The sequence below is a fragment of the Arachis ipaensis genome, chromosome B7 (assembly GCF_059453495.1).
Source record: "Arachis ipaensis isolate K30076 ecotype BB chromosome B7, ASM5945349v1, whole genome shotgun sequence".
In the NCBI taxonomy this organism is placed as follows: domain Eukaryota; kingdom Viridiplantae; phylum Streptophyta; class Magnoliopsida; order Fabales; family Fabaceae; genus Arachis; species Arachis ipaensis.
The window spans coordinates 43,191,765-43,211,571 of NC_142442.1; the positions used below are offsets into that span (position 1 = coordinate 43,191,765).

Genomic DNA, 19,807 nt, shown 5'->3' on the forward strand with positions numbered 1-19,807 from the left:
CGCTAATCCATGAATAGGCAACTGTCATAAGGGAGTACTAAATTCAATTCATGTTTCACATGTTTCCCAACTCGCTGACTCTTCCACGAATCAGACTCAGAATTATAAGCAAAATCATCACCAGTTGTTCTGCCTCAGCAATTCTATATCAATACATCATACACTCGCCTGGAGCTAGTGAAACCACATCACTGCGTCTACCCAGGAAGCTCCAGTTATCTCATTCAATAATCATCATCATCATGCAATCGCATCATCAATTCATCCCATCAAGAACAGCCCTCACACCCACCGACACCAGCATGAGGGGCCTCTCAGTTGTACAAACACAAGCAATATAGGCAAGTAATACACAAATATGGTACAAGTAGAACAAGTAGCATATAGTCAGGTAACATGGCATATATGATGTAGAAATCCAAAACAAATGGCAAACCCAAACAATTCAAACATATGCAAATGATGAATGCCTGCCCTATGGCTGATGATATCATCTGTCGGTTATATAGCCAACCCGACATGTCCTGGTAGCTAACCATTGGACAGAAACACCCATTGCAGAGCAAGTAGGTTTGAGCTACAACCCCCTTGCTACTACCCGCTCAACCCAGAGCTAGTGGAATAACCACTACTGCGGCTACTACCCAGGCGGGTGTTTACAAGCTCAACCTGGAGCGAGTGGATTCACCACTACTGCCGCTACTACCCAGGCGTCACAATCTCTGACCTGGAGCAAGTGGGACGAACCACAACCCTTGCTACTACCCAGGGTCTCAATCTCTGTCCTGGAGCAAGTGGCACGAACCACAACCCTTGCTACTACCCAGGATCTCAAAACATACATTCGTTCAGTTTAGAAGCAATCATCACTGTTATCAAATCTCAAGCATTAACCTGGAGCAAGCGAGACGAACCACCACCTTACTACTACCCAGGTATCACAAATACACATGTGTTCAAAACTCCATAATTAAAATCATTTATCATAAACATCATTTTCCGTCTCATACCCGGAGCAAGTGGACAACGCCACTGCCTACTACCCGGGGTCACACATCACATTTCAACTTTTTTTTCATTGTTATCCATGTAACACATTCATTTATTAATCATATAGTCATTTATACTCAGCCATAAACAATAATGGCCTTGCCGTAACCCGGCAATAACTCAGCCATCCGGCCCATGGTTCAATCAAGAACCGGCCATTTATCAATAATTATAGCCTTTCGGCTCATGGCTTACACGGTACTTCCACCGTCACCCTCCATATCTCATATAATCATATATGATCATCATTGATCATAACCTTTTCCCTTGCTTCACTCGCAAGTTACCACATCCCCTAGTTCCTTCCTCATTGTTAGGCATATCATAATGATTTAATACCTAAGGGATGAGATTGGAGGCATAGAAGTATGAGATTTGGCTTTAAAAACTCAAAAACCATCTTTGGCATGAAAACAGGGCCACGCGTACGCGCACTCCACGCGCACGCCCGGATGGCCAAAAACTCATCAACGCGCAAACGTCATACGCGCGAACGTGCGGGTTGAAAAATATCCAAACGGCGCACAAGCGTCAGCCACGCATACGCGTGGGTGCTCTTGCGCCCAGGCACAAAACTGGCACAACTCTGGCACAACTCTCTGGAAAATGGCTGGGCATTGGGTGCAGCGCATCGACGCGCACGCGCACACCACGCGCACGTGTGGATGGTGCCTTCTTGAAGAACGACGCGTATGCGCCAAGTGCGCCTACGCGTGGAGGGTCATTCTGCTAAAAATTTTCTAAGTTAAAAGCTGCAGAATTTACAGATTCAACCCCCAATCTTCCAACGGACATAACTTTCTCATTTTAAATTATTTTTCACCCGTTTTTCAAACGGCATGGACATCCCGGATCCAATTTCATTTCTAAACAAATTTGGCACAAAACAGAGATCCGTAGTCCAAGTTATGTCGCGTCAAAGTGTGCCCAAAAACCATGTTTTCATACAAAACCACAAGGTGCCATTTTCAAAACAAGCAATTTTCAACTCTTTTCAAAATCAACCAAAACATGCCAATTTCAACCCTTTTTGAAATCAATCAAAATGTACCAAAATCCACATCAAGCCATCCTCAACTCACACATTGACACTTTACCAAAAATTTCCAAAACCACATCCAACCATTTTAACACTTCTCAATCAAATGGCTAAAGGACAAACACAATATCATGTCATACATCCTTCCTCATCCCAATTTCCAATAATACCATTTCCAATCAACCATAATTATACATAATCAATATCATACTCACTATCACGTGATTTCACCCACAAATCAACCTTAATCATTCCCCAAGCATATATCACAACATACATATCTCTAATGCATCATCATACCATCAAGGCATCAATAATCATAATCACATATATGATCACATAATATATCTCAACCGAACCAAACATACCTCATCTACATAAATTCACCCAAAAGTACCAAATTCCATACTTCAACTTCTCAAACCTTATTATTCAATAACCAACCTAATCATTCATATATTCATTATCTGAAATTCATCCAATCACTTGTGCCATCATACAATGCACACATCGACTTACCTTTCTTACCTCTTTCCGGCCTCCGGCCCAAAATTCACGGCCTCTGGCCTAATTTTCACAATTTAAATGCATAAACCACAAAATCAATACTCATTACCCAGTACATCAAATTCTCAATACACCAAGCATACAAGGTCACACAATTCTCAACCCAATCATTAATTCATGTTACATATCAACTATGCATATTAGCACCAACCATTTACATAATCCAAACTTAATCCTAGGGGCATCTAGCCTAGGAATTCTCATCACAACACATGGTACTTAAATGAAACTTAAACCGTACCTCTTGTAGCCAAACCAATTGAGCCTCTTCTTTGGAATTCTTCACCAACCTTAGCTCCAAGCCTTACCAAAGCTCCTCAAGCAATACCAATCTCTCAATTGTGCACCAACATCACCAAATACACTAACATAACTAATATCACATACATACATCAACTTAGGGCTCATAAAAATGATAAATTACAAGGGTTTGAGCACTTCTTACCTCAGCCCATATGAAGTAGGGATAGAACCCACTTAGAATCCATGTTGGAGTATCCCTAAACACCCAAAATCACAAGATTTCAACACTAACTACCCAAAAACGTGTAACAGTGGGGAATTTCGAAAACTGGGCAGAGATGAATGAAATACTCACCACCAAACTTAGATAGAATTGTAGAGGATGAGAAGAGCGACGCGTGGCTGTAAACGGCTTGTCAATCGGAGCTCCGTAGCTCAAGTTATGGTGGTTTGAAGATCAAAGAGAGTTAGGTTTTCTCTCTTCTCTTCTCTCTTCCCAATTTCAGCGCCCAACACCCCTTCTTTAGGGAAAAATGAGCTGAAATGCTCATAACTAATGTTTATATATGTTGGGTCTTGGGCCCACTTAGGCCCGGTTCACTTATTTTTGTCCGTTGGCCCAATTTTAAACCAAAACCTTTAAGATTAGTGCTCTAAATCGTACTTCAAATATTTCTACCTTCCCTAATTATAATTCCTCATTTCTTAATCCTACTTACTCATAATCAATTTTCTCAGCTGCAGTACCAGACAGGTCTCAGCTGGTACTGCCGATCAAAATTCTACTGTGCGCTTTTACGCAGAAAACTATGTCTTCCGACTCGGAAAAATTCACTGAATCCAAATATCATATTTAAATCATCAAATTCCAATTGCCAAATCTTCCAACCGTATTCGCTCCTATTTAACTTATTATTTAATTAATTTCAGTTAGACCGGGTATTATACTCAACATCAATGTCAAGTGGTGCACGAAATTGTGATCTCCAGGCTCGAACAATCCCTGGTAATGGCTCCAAAGCTTGGTGCTTTGATCTTAATACATAATTGTCACAACTTCGATACAACTGACCAGCAAGTGCACTGGGTCGTCCAAGTAATACCTTACGTGAGTAAGGGTCGAATCCCACGGAGATTGTTGGTATGAAGCAAGCTATGGTCACCTTGCAAATCTCAGTCAGGCGGATTTAAACATGATACTTTATTAGATTAAAATAAACAATAAAAGGGATAGAGATACTTATGTAGATTCATTGACAGGAATTTCAGATAAGCGAATGGAGATGCTTTTCGTTCCTCTGAACCTCTGCTTTCCTGCTATCTTCATCCAATCAGTCTTACTCCTTTCCATGGCTGGCTTTATGTGATACATCACCACTGTCAATGGCTACTTTCAGTCATCTCACGGGAAAATGATCCAGTGCCCTGTCACGGCACGGCTAATCGTCCGGAGGCATCACCCTTGCCAGTGGCTTCATCTTATCCTCTCAGTGAATAATATGCTCACGCACCCTGTCACGGCACGGCTATTCATCTGTCGGTTCTCGATCATGCTGGAATAGGATTTACTATCCTTTTGCGTCTGTCACTAACGCCCTGCAATCGCGAGTTAGGAGCTCGTCACAGTCATTCAATCATGGAATCCTACTCGGAATACCACGGACAAGGTTTAGACTTTTCGGATTCTCTTGAATGCCGCCATCATTCTAGCTTACAACACGAAGATTCTGGTTAGGAGATCTAAGAGATACTCATTCTAGCTTGATTCATGTAGAACAGAAGTGTTTGTCAGGCACGCGTTCATAAGGGAGAAGGATGATGAGCGTCACACATAATAATCACCTTCATCACGTTCTTGGGTGCGAATGGATATCTTAGAAGAGAAATAAGAAGAATTGAATAGAAAACAGTAGTACTTTGCATTAATCTTTGAGGAACAGCAGAGCTCCACACCTTAATCTATGGAGTGTAGAAACTCTACCGTTGAAAATACATAAGTGAAGGTCCAGGCATGGCCGAGATGGCCAGCCCCCTTGATCTAAGAACAATGCGTTCAAAGATGATCCTAAGATCCTAAGGTAATCCAAAGATCCAAAGATGATCAAAAGATGGTCAAAAAGACCAGTAAAAGGTCCTATTTATAATAAACTAGTCACTAGGGTTTACATGAGTAAGTAATTGATGCATAAATCCACTTCCGGGGCCCACTTGGTGTGTGTTTGGGCTGAGCTTAAGTGTTGCACGTGCAGAGGCCATTTGTGGAGTTGAACGCCAGTTTCTGTGCCAGTTTGGGCGTTCAACTCTGGTTTTGGATCCTTTTCTGGCGCTGGACGCCAGATTTGGGTAGAAGGCTGGCGTTGAACGCCAGTTTACGTCGTCAATTCTTGGCCAAAGTATGGACTATTATATATTTCTGGAAAGCCCTGGATGTCTAATTTCCAACGCAATTGGAAGCGCGCCATTTCGAGTTCTGTAGCTCCAGAAAATCCACTTTGAGTGCAGGGAGGTCAGAATCCAACAGCATCAGCAGTCCTTTTTCAACCTCTGAATCTGATTTCTGCTCAAGTCCCTCAATTTCAGCCAGAAAATACCTGAAATCACAGGAAAACACACAAACTCATAGTAAAGTCCAGAAATGTGAATTTAACATAAAAACTAATGAAAACATCCCTAAAAGTAACTAGATCCTACTAAAAACATACTAAAAACAATGTCAAAAAGCGTATAAATTATCCGCTCATCACAACACCAAACTTAAATTGTTGCTTGTCCCCAAGCAACTAAAAATCAAATAGGATAAAAAGAAGAGAATATACTATAAATTCCAAACTATCAATGAAACATAGCTCCAATCATATGAGCGGGACTTATAGCTTTTTGCCTCTTGAATAGTTTTGGCATCTCACTTTATCCATTGAGGTTCAGAATGATTGGCATCTTTAGGAACTCAGAGTTCAGATAGTGTTATTGATTCTCCTAGTTCAGTATGATGATTCTTGAACAAAGCTTCCTTATGAGTCTTGGCCGTGGCCCTAAGCACTTTATTTTCCAGTATTACCACCGGATACATAAATGCCACAGACACATAATTGGGTGAACCTTTTCAGATTGTGACCCAGCTTTGCTAGAGTCCCCAATTAGAGGTGTCCAAGGTTCTTAAGCACACTCTTTTTTTGCTTTGGACCTTGACTTTAACCGCTCAGTCTCAAGTTTTCACTTGACACCTACACGCCACAAGCACATGGTTAGGGACAGCTTGGTTTAGCCGCTTAGACCAGGATTTTATTCCTTTAGGCCCTCCTATCCACTGATGCTCAAAGCCTTGGGATCCTTTTTATTTGCCCTTGCCTTTTGGTTTTAAGGGTTATTGGCTTTTTCTGCTTGCTTTTTCTTTTTCTTTTTTTTCTATATTTTTTTTTTCGCCTATTTTTTTTTTCTGCAAGCTTTGTTCTTTGCTGCTTTTTCTTGCTTCAAGAATCATTTTTGTGATTTTTCAGATTATCAAATAACATGTCTCCTAGTCATCATTCTTTCAAGAGCCAACATATTTAACATTCTTAAACAACAACTTCAAAAGACTTATGCACTGTTCAAGCATACATTCAGAAAACAAGAAGCATTGTCACCACATCAATATAATTAAGCTAAGTTCAAGGATAAATTTGAAACTCATGTACTTCTTGTTCTTTTGAATTAAAACATTTTTCATTTAAGAGAGGTGATGGAGTCATAGGACATTTATATCTTTAAGACAAAGTTACTAACTACTAATGATCATGTAATGAAGGCACAAACTTAGATAAGCACATAACATAGAAAACGAAAAACAGAGAAAGCAAGAACAAGGAATGAATCCACCTTAGTGATGGTGGCGTTTCCTTCTTGAGGAACCAATGATGTCCTTGAGCTCTTCTATGTCTCTTCCTTGTCTTTGTTGCTCCTCCCTCATTGCTTTTTGATCTTCTCTTATTTCATGAAGCATGATGGAGTGCTCTTGATGTTCCACCCTTAGTTGTCCCATATTGGAACTCAATTCTCCTAGGGAGGTGTTGATTTGCTCCCAATAATTTTGTGGAGGAAAGTGCATTTGAGGCATCTCAGGGATCTCATGGAAATGAGCTTCTTGCGCCTCTTGAGCTCCAAGACTGGGCTCTCTTGCTTGCTCCATCTTTTTCTTAGTGATGGGCTTTTCCTCTTTAATGAGGATATCTCCCTCTATGTCAATCCCAGCTGAATTGCATAGGTGGCAAATGAGGTGAGGAAAGGCTAACCTTGCCATGGTGGAGGACTTGTCAGCCACCTTGTAGAGTTCTTGAGGTATAATCTCATGAACTTCCACCTCTTCTCCAATCATGATGCTATGGATCATGATGGCCCGGTCTATAGTAACTTCAGACCGGTTGCTAGTGGGAATGATTGAGCATTGAATAAACTCCAACCATCCTCTAGCTATAGGCTTGAGGTCCAATCTTCTTAGTTGAACCGGCTTGCCTTTGGAGTCAATCTTCCATTGAGCTCCTTCTACACATATGTCCATAAAGACTTGGTCCAACCTTTGATCAAAGTTGACTCTCCTTGTGTAGGGGCGTGCGTTCTCTTCCATGTATGGCAAGTTGAACGCCAACCTCACATTTTCCAGACTAAAATCTAAGTATTTCCCCCGAACCATTGTAACATAGTTCTTTGGATCCGGGTTCTTACTTTGATCATGGTTCTTGGTGATCCATGCATTGGCATAGAACTCTTGAACCATTAGGATGCCGACTTGTTGGATGGGATTTGTTAGAACTTCCCAACCTCTTCTTTGAATTTCATGTCGGATCTCCGGATACTCATTTCTTTTGAGTTTAAAAGGGATCTCAGGGATCACCTTCTTCTTGGCCACAACATCATAGAAGTGGTCTTGATGGGCTTTGGAGATGAATCTTTCCATCTCCTATGACTCGGATGTGGAAGCTTTTGTCTTCCCTTTCCCTCTTCTAGAGGATTCTCCGGTCTTAGGTGCCATCAATGGTAATGGAAAAACAAAAAAGCTATGCTTTTACCACACCAAACTTAGAATATTGCTCGCCCTCGAGCAATAAACAAAAGAATAGAAGAAGAAGAAGAAGAAATATGGAGAGGGAGAGGGAGATGTGGTTTCGGCCAAGGAGAGTGTAGAGGGGTGTGTTATATGAATCTGGTGAAGAATGGAGGTCTTTATATAGGGTAGGGAGGTGGGGTATTGGTTCGGCCATATGGGTGGGTTTGGGTGGGAAATTGGTTTTGAATTTTTGAAGGTAGGTGGAGTTTATGAGGTAGGTTTATTGGGAAGAGTGGGTGGATGTGAGTGGTGAAGGTTTAGTGGGGAAGAGAGATTGAGGTGATTGGTGAGGGGTTTTTAGGGAAGAGTGTTTATGGGGTTGTGTGAAAGAGAGTGGTGAGAAGAAGTGAGTGGAGGTAGGTGGGGATCCTGTGGGGTCCACAGATCCTGAGTGGATCCTGTGGGGTCCACAGATCCTGAGTGGATCATGTGGGGTCCACAGATCCTGAGGTGTCAAGGCATTTACATCCCTGCACCATTAGGCATGTAAAAATGCCTTTGTACCCAACTCTGGGCGTTCAGCGCCAGGTTGGTGGCCATTTTGGGCGTTCAACGCCCATTTGCTGCCATTTCTGGCGTTGAACGCCAGAACCATGCTTGTTCTGGGCGTTCAGCGCCAGAATGCTCCCATTCTGGGCGTTCAGCGCCAGAACTATGCTCTGTTCTGGTGTTTGAACGCCAGACAGATGCTCCTCCAGGGTGTAATTTTTCTTCTGCTGTTTTTGATTCCGTTTTCAATTTTTCTATTTATTTTGTGACTCCACATGATCATGAACCTAAGAAAACATGAAAAATAAGAATTAGATAAACATTGGGTTGCCTCCCAACAAGCGCTTCTTTAATGTCAATAGCTTGACAGTGGGCTCTCATGGAGCCTCACAGATGTGCAGAGCTTTGTTGAGACTCTCCAACACCAAACTTAGAGTTTGGATATGGGAGTTCAACACCAAACTTAGAGTTTGGTTGTGGCCTCCCAACACCAAACTTAGAGTTTGACTGTGGGGGCTCTGGTTGACTCTGCTTTGAGAGAAGCTTTTCAAGCTTCCTCTCCCTGGTTGCAGAGGGAGATCCTTGAGTTTTGAATACAAGGGAGTTCTCATTCCATTGAAGGACTATTTCACCTCTGTCAACATCAATCACAGCTCTTGCTGTGGCTAGGAAAGGTCTTCCTAGGATGATGGATTCATCCTCTTCCTTTCCAGTATCCAGGACTATGAAATCAGTAGGTATGTAAAGGCCCTCAACCTTTACTAATACATCTTCTACTTGTCCATAAGCCTGTCTTCTTGAGCTGTCTGCCATCTCTAGTGAGATTTTAGCAGCTTGTACCCCATAGATTCCCAGTTTCTCTATTACAGAGAGGGGCATGAGGTTTATTCCTGAATCAAGGTCACACAGAGCCTTAAAGATCATGGTGCCTATGGTACAGGGTATTATGAACTTTCCAGGATCCTGTCTCTTCTGAGGCAATGTCAGTTGATCCAGATCACTTAGTTCATTGATGAACAAGGGAGGTTCAACTTCCCAAGCATCAATGCCAAACAATTTGGCATTCAGCTTCATGATTGCACCAAGAAACTTGGCAGTTTGCTCTTCAGTGACATCCTCATTCTCTTCAGAAGAGGAATACTCATCAGAGCTCATGAAGGGCATAAGGAGGTTCAATGGAAGCTCTATGGTCTCTAGATGAGCCTCAGAGTCCTTTGGTTCCCCAGAGGGAAGCTCCTTATTGATCACTGGACGTCCCAGGAGGTCTTCCTCCTTGGGATTCACGTCCTCTCCTCTCCTCACAGGTTCGGCCATGGCGCTTATGTCAATGGCCTTGCACTCTCCTTTTGGGTTCTTTTCTGTATTGCTTGGGAGAGTACTAGGAGGGATTTCAGTGATCCTTTTACTCAGCTGGCCCACTTGTGCTTCCAGATTTCTAATGGAAGACCTTGTTTCATTCATGAAACTTACAGTGGCCTTAGATAGATCAGAGACTAGATTTGCTAAATTAGAAGCATTTTGTTCAGAGTTCTCTGTCTGTTGCTGAGTTGATGATGGAAAAGGCTTGCTATTGCTAAACCTGTTTCTTCCACCATTATTAAAGCCTTGTTGGGGCTTTTGATCCTTCCATGAGAAATTTGGATGATTTCTCCATGTTGAGTTATAGGTGTTTCCATAAGGTTCACCTAAATAATTTACCTCTGCTATTGCAGGGTTCTCAGGATCATAGGCTTCCTCTTCAGAAGATGCCTCTTGAGTACTGTTAGATGCAGCTTGCATTCCATGCAGATCTCTGAGAAATCATATTGACTTGCTGAGTCAATATTTTGTTCTGAGCCAATATGGCATTCAGAGTATCAACCTCAAGAACTCCCTTCTTCATAGGCGTCCCATTGATTACAGGATTCCTTTCAGAAGTGTACATGAACTGGTTATTAGCAACCATGTCAATGAGTTCTTGAGCTTCTGCAGGCGTTTTCTTTAGGTGAATGGATCCACCTGCAGAGGTGTCCAGTGACATCTTTGATAGCTCAGATAAACCATCATAGAATATATCCAGGATGGTCCATTCTGAAAGCATGTCAGAAGGACACTTTTTGGTCAACTGTTTGTATCTTTCCCAAGCTTCATAGAGAGATTCACCTTCTTTCTGTCTGAAGGTTTGAACATCAGCTCTAAGCTTGCTCAGCTTTTGAGGAGGAAAGTACTTGGCTAAGAAAGCCGTGACCAGCTTATCCCAAGAGTTCAGGCTGTCTTTGGGTTGAGAATCCAACCATAATCTAGCTCTGTCTCTTACAGCAAAAGGGAAAAGCATGAGCCTGTAGACTTCAGGATCTATTCCATTAGTCTTAACAGTATCACATATCTGCAAGAATTCAGTCAAGAACTGAAAAGGATCTTCAGATGGAAGTCCATGAAACTTGCAGTTCTGCTGCATCAGAGAAACTAATTGAGGTTTCAGCTCAAAGTTGTTTGCTCCAATGGCAGGAATGGAGATGCTTCTTCCATCTAAATTGGAATTAGGTGTAGTAAAGTCACCAAGCATCTTCCTTACATTATTATTATTTTTGGCTGCCATCTCCTTTTCCTGTTCGAAAATTTCTGAGAGGTTGTCTCTGGATTGTTGTATTTTAGCTTCTCTTAATTTTTTCTTCAGAGTCCTTTCAGGTTCTGGATCTGCTTTAACAAGAATGTTCTTGTCCTTGCTCCTGCTCATATGACAAAGAAGAAGGCACAGAAAAATAATAATAATAATAGAGATTCTCTTTACCACAGTATAGAGGTTCCCTTATGTGAGTAGAAGAAAAGAGGAAGAAATTCGAACACAGATAGAAGAGGGGGTTCGAATTTGGTGATGATGTGAGGAAGAGATGTTAGTTAATGAATGAATAAATAGAATAGGATGAGAGAGAAGGAGGGAATTTTCGAAAATTATTTTGAAAAAGAGTTAGTGATTTTTGAAAAATGTTTAGTAATTTTTTTTTCGAAAAAAAAATTTTTTTTTTTTTCGAAAATTTTTGAAATTAAAAATAAAAATAATTAGTTAATTAAAAAGAAATTTTTGAAAAAGGGGGAGATATTTTCGAAAATTGAGAGAGAGAGTTAGTTAGGTGGTTTTGCAAAAGTTAAGAAACAAACAAAAAGTTAGTTAGTTAGTTGAAACAAATTTTGAAAAGATAAGAAGTTAGGAAGTTAGAAAAGATATTTTGAAAAGATATTTTTGAAAAAGATAAGATAAGAAGATATTTTTGAAAATATATGATAGGAATTAGTTTTTGAAAAATATTTGATTTTTAAAATCACAATTAATGACTTGATTCATAAGAAATCACAAGATATGATTCTAGAACTTAAAGTTTGAATCTTTCTTAACAAGCAAGTAACAAACTTCAAATTTTTGAATCAAAACATTAATTGATTATGTTATTTTCGAAAATTTGATATAAAAATAAGAAAAAGATTTTTTGAAAAATAATTTTTTGAATTTTCGAAAATAACTAAGAATTTTGAAAAAGATTTGATTTTTGAAAAAGATTTTGAAAAAGATAAGATTTTCAAATTGAAAATTTGATTTGACTCATAAGAAACAACTTGATTTTAAAAATTTTTGAAAAAGTCAATCCAAATTTTCGAATTTGAGGAGAGAAAAAGGGAAAGATATTTTTTTTTTTTTGAATTTTTATGAAAAACATGAAAATTATGCAATGCATGAAATTTTTAGATCAAAACAATGAATGCATGCAAGAATGCTATGAATGTCAAGATGAACACCAAGAACACTATGAATGTCATGATGAACATCAAGAACATATTTTTGAAAAATTTTTAATGCAAAGAAAATATGCAAGACACCAAACTTAGAAATCTTTCATGTTTAGACTCTAAGAAACGAAAAATGCATATGAAAAACATGAAAAGACACAAAACAAAAAATCATCAAGATCAAACAAGAAGACTTACCAAGAACAACTTGAAGATCATGAAGAACACCATGAATGCATGAAATTTTCGAAAAATGCAAGATGCATATGCAAGTGACACCAAACTTATAATGTGACTCAAGACTCAAACAAGAAACAGAAAATATTTTTGATTTTTATGATTTTCTAATTTTTTTGGATTTTTATTTTATATTTTTCGAAAATTATATGAAAAAGAAAAATAAGGATTCCAAAATTTTTAATATGAATTCCAGGAATCTTGCATTGTTAGTCTAAAGCTTCAGTCCAGGAATTAGACATGGCTCACTAACCAGCCAAGCTTTCAAAGAAAGCTCCAGTCCAAAACACTAGACATGGCCAATGGCCAGCCAAGCTTTAGCATGTAAATCAGAAACAGTAGCAGGTGGATTAACTCCAACTAGCTTGCTCTTGATAGCAAATTGCTGCCTCAGTCCAAATAAATTTATACATGGCTTTACAGCCAGCCAGGCTTCACATGCTTCATGAAACACTAGAATTCATTCTTAAAAATCTTGAATAAATTTTTGAAAACATTTTTATTTTTTTCGAAAACATAAGAGAGATTTTTGAAAATATTTTTGAAAGATTTTTGAAAAGAAAATAAAATAAAAAGAAAATTACCTAATCTGAGCAACAAGATGAACCGTCAGTTGTCCAAACTCAAACAATCCCCGGCAACGGCGCCAAAAACTTGGTGCACGAAATTGTGATCTCCAGGCTCGAACAATCCCTGGTAATGGCTCCAAAGCTTGGTGCTTTGATCTTAATACATAATTGTCACAACTTCGATACAACTGACCAGCAAGTGCACTGGGTCGTCCAAGTAATACCTTACGTGAGTAAGGGTCGAATCCCACGGAGATTGTTGGTATGAAGCAAGCTATGGTCACCTTGCAAATCTCAGTCAGGCGGATTTAAACATGATACTTTATTAGATTAAAATAAACAATAAAAGGGATAGAGATACTTATGTAGATTCATTGGCAGGAATTTCAGATAAGCGAATGGAGATGCTTTTCGTTCCTCTGAACCTCTGCTTTCCTGCTATCTTCATCCAATCAGTCTTACTCCTTTCCATGGCTGGCTTTATGTGATACATCACCACTGTCAATGGCTACTTTCGGTCATCTCACGGGAAAATGATCCAATGCCCTGTCACGGCACGGCTAATCGTCCGGAGGCATCACCCTTGCCAGTGGCTTCATCTTATCCTCTCAGTGAATAATATGCTCACGCACCCTGTCACGGCACGGCTATTCATCTGTCGGTTCTCGATCATGCTGGAATAGGATTTACTATCCTTTTGCGTCTGTCACTAACGCCCTGCAATCGCGAGTTAGGAGCTCGTCACAGTCATTCAATCATGGAATCCTACTCGGAATACCACGGACAAGGTTTAGACTTTTCGGATTCTCTTGAATGCCGCCATCATTCTAGCTTACGCCACGAAGATTCTGGTTAGGAGATCTAAGAGATACTCATTCTAGCTTGATTCATGTAGAACAGAAGTGTTTGTCAGGCACGCGTTCATAAGGGAGAAGGATGATGAGCGTCACACATAATCATCACCTTCATCACGTTCTTGGGTGCGAATGGATATCTTAGAAGAGAAATAAGAAGAATTGAATAGAAAACAGTAGTACTTTGCATTAATCTTTGAGGAACAGCAGAGCTCCACACCTTAATCTATGGAGTGTAGAAACTCTACCGTTGAAAATACATAAGTGAAGGTCCAGGCATGGCCGAGATGGCCAGCCCCCTTGATCTAAGAACAATGCGTTCAAAGATGATCCTAAGATCCTAAGGTAATCCAAAGATCCAAAGATGATCAAAAGATGGTCAAAAAGACCAGTAAAAGGTCCTATTTATAATAAACTAGTCACTAGGGTTTACATGAGTAAGTAATTGATGCATAAATCCACTTCCGAGGCCCACTTGGTGTGTGTTTGGGCTGAGCTTAAGTGTTGCACGTGCAGAGGCCATTTGTGGAGTTGAACGCCAGTTTCTGTGCCAGTTTGGGCGTTCAACTCTGGTTTTGGATCCTTTTCTGGTGCTGGACGCCAGATTTGGGCAGAAGGCTGGCGTTGAACGCCAGTTTACGTCGTCAATTCTTGGCCAAAGTATGAACTATTATATATTTCTGGAAGGCCCTGGATGTCTACTTTCCAACGCATTTGGAAACGCGCCATTTCGAGTTCTGTAGCTCCAGAAAATCCACTTTTAGTGCAGGGAGGTCAGAATCCAACAGCATCAGCAGTCCTTTTTCAACCTCTGAATCTGATTTCTGCTCAAGTCCCTCAATTTCAGCCAGAAAATACCTGAAATCACAGGAAAACACACAAACTCATAGTAAAGTCCAGAAATGTGAATTTAACATAAAAACTAATGAAAACATCCCTAAAAGTAACTAGATCCTACTAAAAACATACTAAAAACAATGTCAAAAAGCGTATAAATTATCCGCTCATCACAACACCAAACTTAAATTGTTGCTTGTCCCCAAGCAACTAAAAATCAAATAGGATAAAAAGAAGAGAATATACTATAAATTCCAAACTATCAATGAAACATAGCTCCAATCATATGAGCGGGACTTATAGCTTTTTGCCTCTTGAATAGTTTTGGCATCTCACTTTATCCATTGAGGTTCAGAATGATTGGCATCTTTAGGAACTCAGAGTTCAGATAGTGTTATTGATTCTCCTAGTTCAGTATGATGATTCTTGAACACAGCTTCCTTATGAGTCTTGGCCGTGGCCCTAAGCACTTTGTTTTCCAGTATTACCACCGGATACATAAATGCCACAGACACATAATTGGGTGAACCTTTTCAGATTGTGACCCAGCTTTGCTAGAGTCCCCAATTAGAGGTGTCCAGGGTTCTTAAGCACACTCTTTTTTTGCTTTGGACCTTGACTTTAACCGCTCAGTCTCAAGTTTTCACTTGACACCTACACGCCACAAGCACATGGTTAGGGACAGCTTGGTTTAGCCGCTTAGACCAGGATTTTATTCCTTTAGGCCCTCCTATCCACTGATGCTCAAAGCCTTGGGATCCTTTTTATTTGCCCTTGCCTTTTGGTTTTAAGTGTTATTGGCTTTTTCTGCTTGCTTTTTCTTTTTCTTTTTTTTTCTATATTTTTTTTCGCCTATTTTTTTTTTTCTGCAAGCTTTGTTCTTTGCTGCTTTTTCTTGCTTCAAGAATCATTTTTGTGATTTTTCAGATTATCAAATAACATGTCTCCTAGTCATCATTTTTTCAAGAGCCAACATATTTAACATTCTTAAACAACAACTTCAAAAGACTTATGCACTGTTCAAGCATACATTCAGAAAACAAGAAGCATTGTCACCACATCAATATAATTAAGCTAAGTTCAAGGATAAATTCGAAACTCATGTACTTCTTGTTCTTTTGAATTAAAACATTTTTTATTTAAGAGAGGTGATGGAGTCATAGGACATTTATATCTTTAAGACAAAGTTACTAACTACTAATGATCATGTAATGAAGGCACAAACTTAGATAAGCACATAACATAGAAACGAAAAACAGAGAAAGCAAGAACAAGGAATGAATCCACCTTAGTGATGGTGGCGTTTCCTTCTTGAGGAACCAATGATGTCCTTGAGCTCTTCTATGTCTCTTCCTTCTCTTTGTTGCTCCTCCCTCATTGCTTTTTGATCTTCTCTTATTTCATGAAGCATGATGGAGTGCTCTTGATGTTCCACCCTTAGTTGTCCCATATTGGAACTCAATTCTCCTAGGGAGGTGTTGATTTGCTCCCAATAATTTTGTGGAGGAAAGTGCATTTGAGGCATCTCAGGGATCTCATGGAAATGAGCTTCTTGCGCCTCTTGAGCTCCAAGACTGGGCTCTCTTGCTTGCTCCATCTTTTTCTTAGTGATGGGCTTTTCCTCTTTAATGAGGATATCTCCCTCTATGTCAATCCCAGCTGAATTGCATAGGTGGCAAATGAGGTGAGGAAAGGCTAACCTTGCCATGGTGGAGGACTTGTCAGCCACCTTGTAGACTTCTTGAGGTATAATCTCATGAACTTCCACCTCTTCTCCAATCATGATGCTATGGATCATGATGGCCCGGTCTATAGTAACTTCAGACCGGTTGCTAGTGGGAATGATTGAGCATTGAATAAACTCCAACCATCCTCTAGCTATAGGCTTGAGGTCCAATCTTCTTAGTTGAACCGGCTTGCCTTTGGAGTCAATCTTCCATTGAGCTCCTTCTACACATATGTCCATAAGGACTTGGTCCAACCTTTGATCAAAGTTGACTCTCCTTGTGTAGGGGCGTGCGTTCTCTTCCATGTATGGCAAGTTGAACGCCAACCTCACATTTTCCGGACTAAAATCTAAGTATTTCCCCCGAACCATTGTAACATAGTTCTTTGGATCCAGGTTCTTACTTTGATCATGGTTCTTGGTGATCCATGCATTGGCATAGAACTCTTGAACCATTAGGATGCCGACTTGTTGGATGGGATTTGTTAGAACTTCCCAACCTCTTCTTTGAATTTCATGTCGGATCTCCGGATACTCATTTCTTTTGAGTTTAAAAGGGATCTCAGGGATCACCTTCTTCTTGGCCACAACATCATAGAAGTGGTCTTGATGGGCTTTGGAGATGAATCTTTCCATCTCCCATGACTCGGATGTGGAAGCTTTTGTCTTCCCTTTCCCTCTTCTAGAGGATTCTCCGGTCTTAGGTGCCATCAATGGTAATGGAAAAACAAAAAAGCTATGCTTTTACCACACCAAACTTAGAATATTGCTCGCCCTCGAGCAATAAACAAAAGAATAGAAGAAGAAGAAGAAGAAGAAATATGGAGAGGGAGAGGGAGATGTGGTTTCGGCCAAGGAGAGTGTAGAGGGGTGTGTTATATGAATCTGGTGAAGAATGGAGGTCTTTATATAGGGTAGGGAGGTGGGGTATTGGTTCGGCCATATGGGTGGGTTTGGGTGGGAAATTGGTTTTGAATTTTTGAAGGTAGGTGGAGTTTATGAGGTAGGTTTATTGGGAAGAGTGGGTTGATGTGAGTGGTGAAGGTTTAGTGGGGAAGAGAGATTGAGGTGATTGGTGAGGGGTTTTTAGGGAAGAGTGTTTATGGGGTTGTGTGAAAGAGAGTGGTGAGAAGAAGTGAGTGGAGGTAGGTGGGGATCCTGTGGGGTCCACAGATCCTGAGTGGATCCTGTGGGGTCCACAGATCCTGAGTGGATCATGTGGGGTCCACAGATCCTGAGGTGTCAAGGCATTTACATCCCTGCACCATTAGGCATGTAAGAATGCCTTTGTACCCAACTCTGGGCGTTCAGCGCCAGGTTGGTGGCCATTTTGGGCGTTCAACGCCCATTTGCTGCCATTTCTGGCGTTGAACGCCAGAACCATGCTTGTTCTGGGCGTTCAGCGCCAGGATGCTCCCATTCTGGGCGTTCAGCGCCAGAACTATGCTCTGTTCTGGCGTTTGAACGCCAGACAGATGCTCCTCCAGGGTGTAATTTTTCTTCTGCTGTTTTTGATTCCGTTTTCAATTTTTCTATTTATTTTGTGACTCCACATGATCATGAACCTAAGAAAACATGAAAAATAAGAATTAGATAAACATTGGGTTGCCTCCCAACAAGCGCTTCTTTAATGTCAATAGCTTGACAGTGGGCTCTCATGGAGCCTCACAGATGTGCAGAGCTTTGTTGAGACTCTCCAACACCAAACTTAGAGTTTGGATATGGGAGTTCAACACCAAACTTAGAGTTTGGTTGTGGCCTCCCAACACCAAACTTAGAGTTTGACTGTGGGGACTCTGGTTGACTCTGCTTTGAGAGAAGCTTTTCAAGCTTCCTCTCCCTGGTTGCAGAGGGAGATCCTTGAGTTTTGAATACAAGGGAGTTCTCATTCCATTGAAGGACTATTTCACCTCTGTCAACATCAATCACAGCTCTTGCTGTGGCTAGGAAAGGTCTTCCTAGGATGATGGATTCATCCTCTTCCTTTCCAGTATCCAGGACTATGAAATCAGTAGGTATGTAAAGGCCCTCAACCTTTACTAATACATCTTCTACTTGTCCATAAGCCTGTCTTCTTGAGCTGTCTGCCATCTCTAGTGAGATTTTAGCAGCTTGTACCCCATAGATTCCCAGTTTCTCTATTACAGAGAGGGGCATGAGGTTTATTCCTGAATCAAGGTCACACAGAGCCTTAAAGATCATGGTGCCTATGGTACAGGGTATTATGAACTTTCCAGGATCCTGTCTCTTCTGAGGCAATGTCAGTTGATCCAGATCACTTAGTTCATTGATGAACAAGGGAGGTTCAACTTCCCAAGCATCAATGCCAAACAATTTGGCATTCAGCTTCATGATTGCACCAAGAAACTTGGCAGTTTGCTCTTCAGTGACATCCTCATTCTCTTCAGAAGAGGAATACTCATCAGAGCTCATGAAGAGCATAAGGAGGTTCAATGGAAGCTCTATGGTCTCTAGATGAGCCTCAGAGTCCTTTGGTTCCCCAGAGGGAAGCTCCTTATTGATCACTGGACGTCCCAGGAGGTCTTCCTCCTTGGGATTCACGTCCTCTCCTCTCCTCACAGGTTCGGCCATGGCGCTTATGTCAATGGCCTTGCACTCTCCTTTTGGGTTCTTTTCTGTATTGCTTGGGAGAGTACTAGGAGGGATTTCAGTGATCCTTTTACTCAGCTGGCCCACTTGTGCTTCCAGATTTCTAATGGAAGACCTTGTTTCATTCATGAAACTTACAGTGGCCTTAGATAGATCAGAGACTAGATTTGCTAAATTAGAAGCATTTTGTTCAGAGTTCTCTGTCTGTTGCTGAGTTGATGATGGAAAAGGCTTGCTATTGCTAAACCTGTTTCTTCCACCATTATTAAAGCCTTGTTGGGGCTTTTGATCCTTCCATGAGAAATTTGGATGATTTCTCCATGTTGAGTTATAGGTGTTTCCATAAGGTTCACCTAAATAATTTACCTCTGCTATTGCAGGGTTCTCAGGATCATAGGCTTCCTCTTCAGAAGATGCCTCTTGAGTACTGTTGGATGCAGCTTGCATTCCATGCAGACTCTGAGAAATCATATTGACTTGCTGAGTCAATATTTTCTTCTGAGCCAATATGGCATTCAGAGTATCAACCTCAAGAACTCCCTTCTTCATAGGCGTCCCATTGATTACAGGATTCCTTTCAGAAGTGTACATGAACTGGTTATTAGCAACCATGTCAATGAGTTCTTGAGCTTCTGCAGGCGTTTTCTTTAGGTGAATGGATCCACCTGCAGAGGTGTCCAGTGACATCTTTGATAGCTCAGATAAACCATCATAGAATATATCCAGGATGGTCCATTCTGA

At 40.7% G+C, this 19,807-nt stretch overlaps 1 non-coding gene across 1 annotated transcript; it reads left to right on the top strand.

Moving 5' to 3' along the window:
• Positions 1 to 10,545: 10,545 nt before the first annotated feature.
• On the top strand, positions 10,546 to 10,653 carry LOC148550977 (small nucleolar RNA R71). The gene has a single exon (XR_015893802.1). It is a non-coding gene; the product is annotated as a small nucleolar RNA R71 (small nucleolar RNA).
• The last annotated feature ends 9,154 nt before the right edge of the window (positions 10,654 to 19,807 follow it).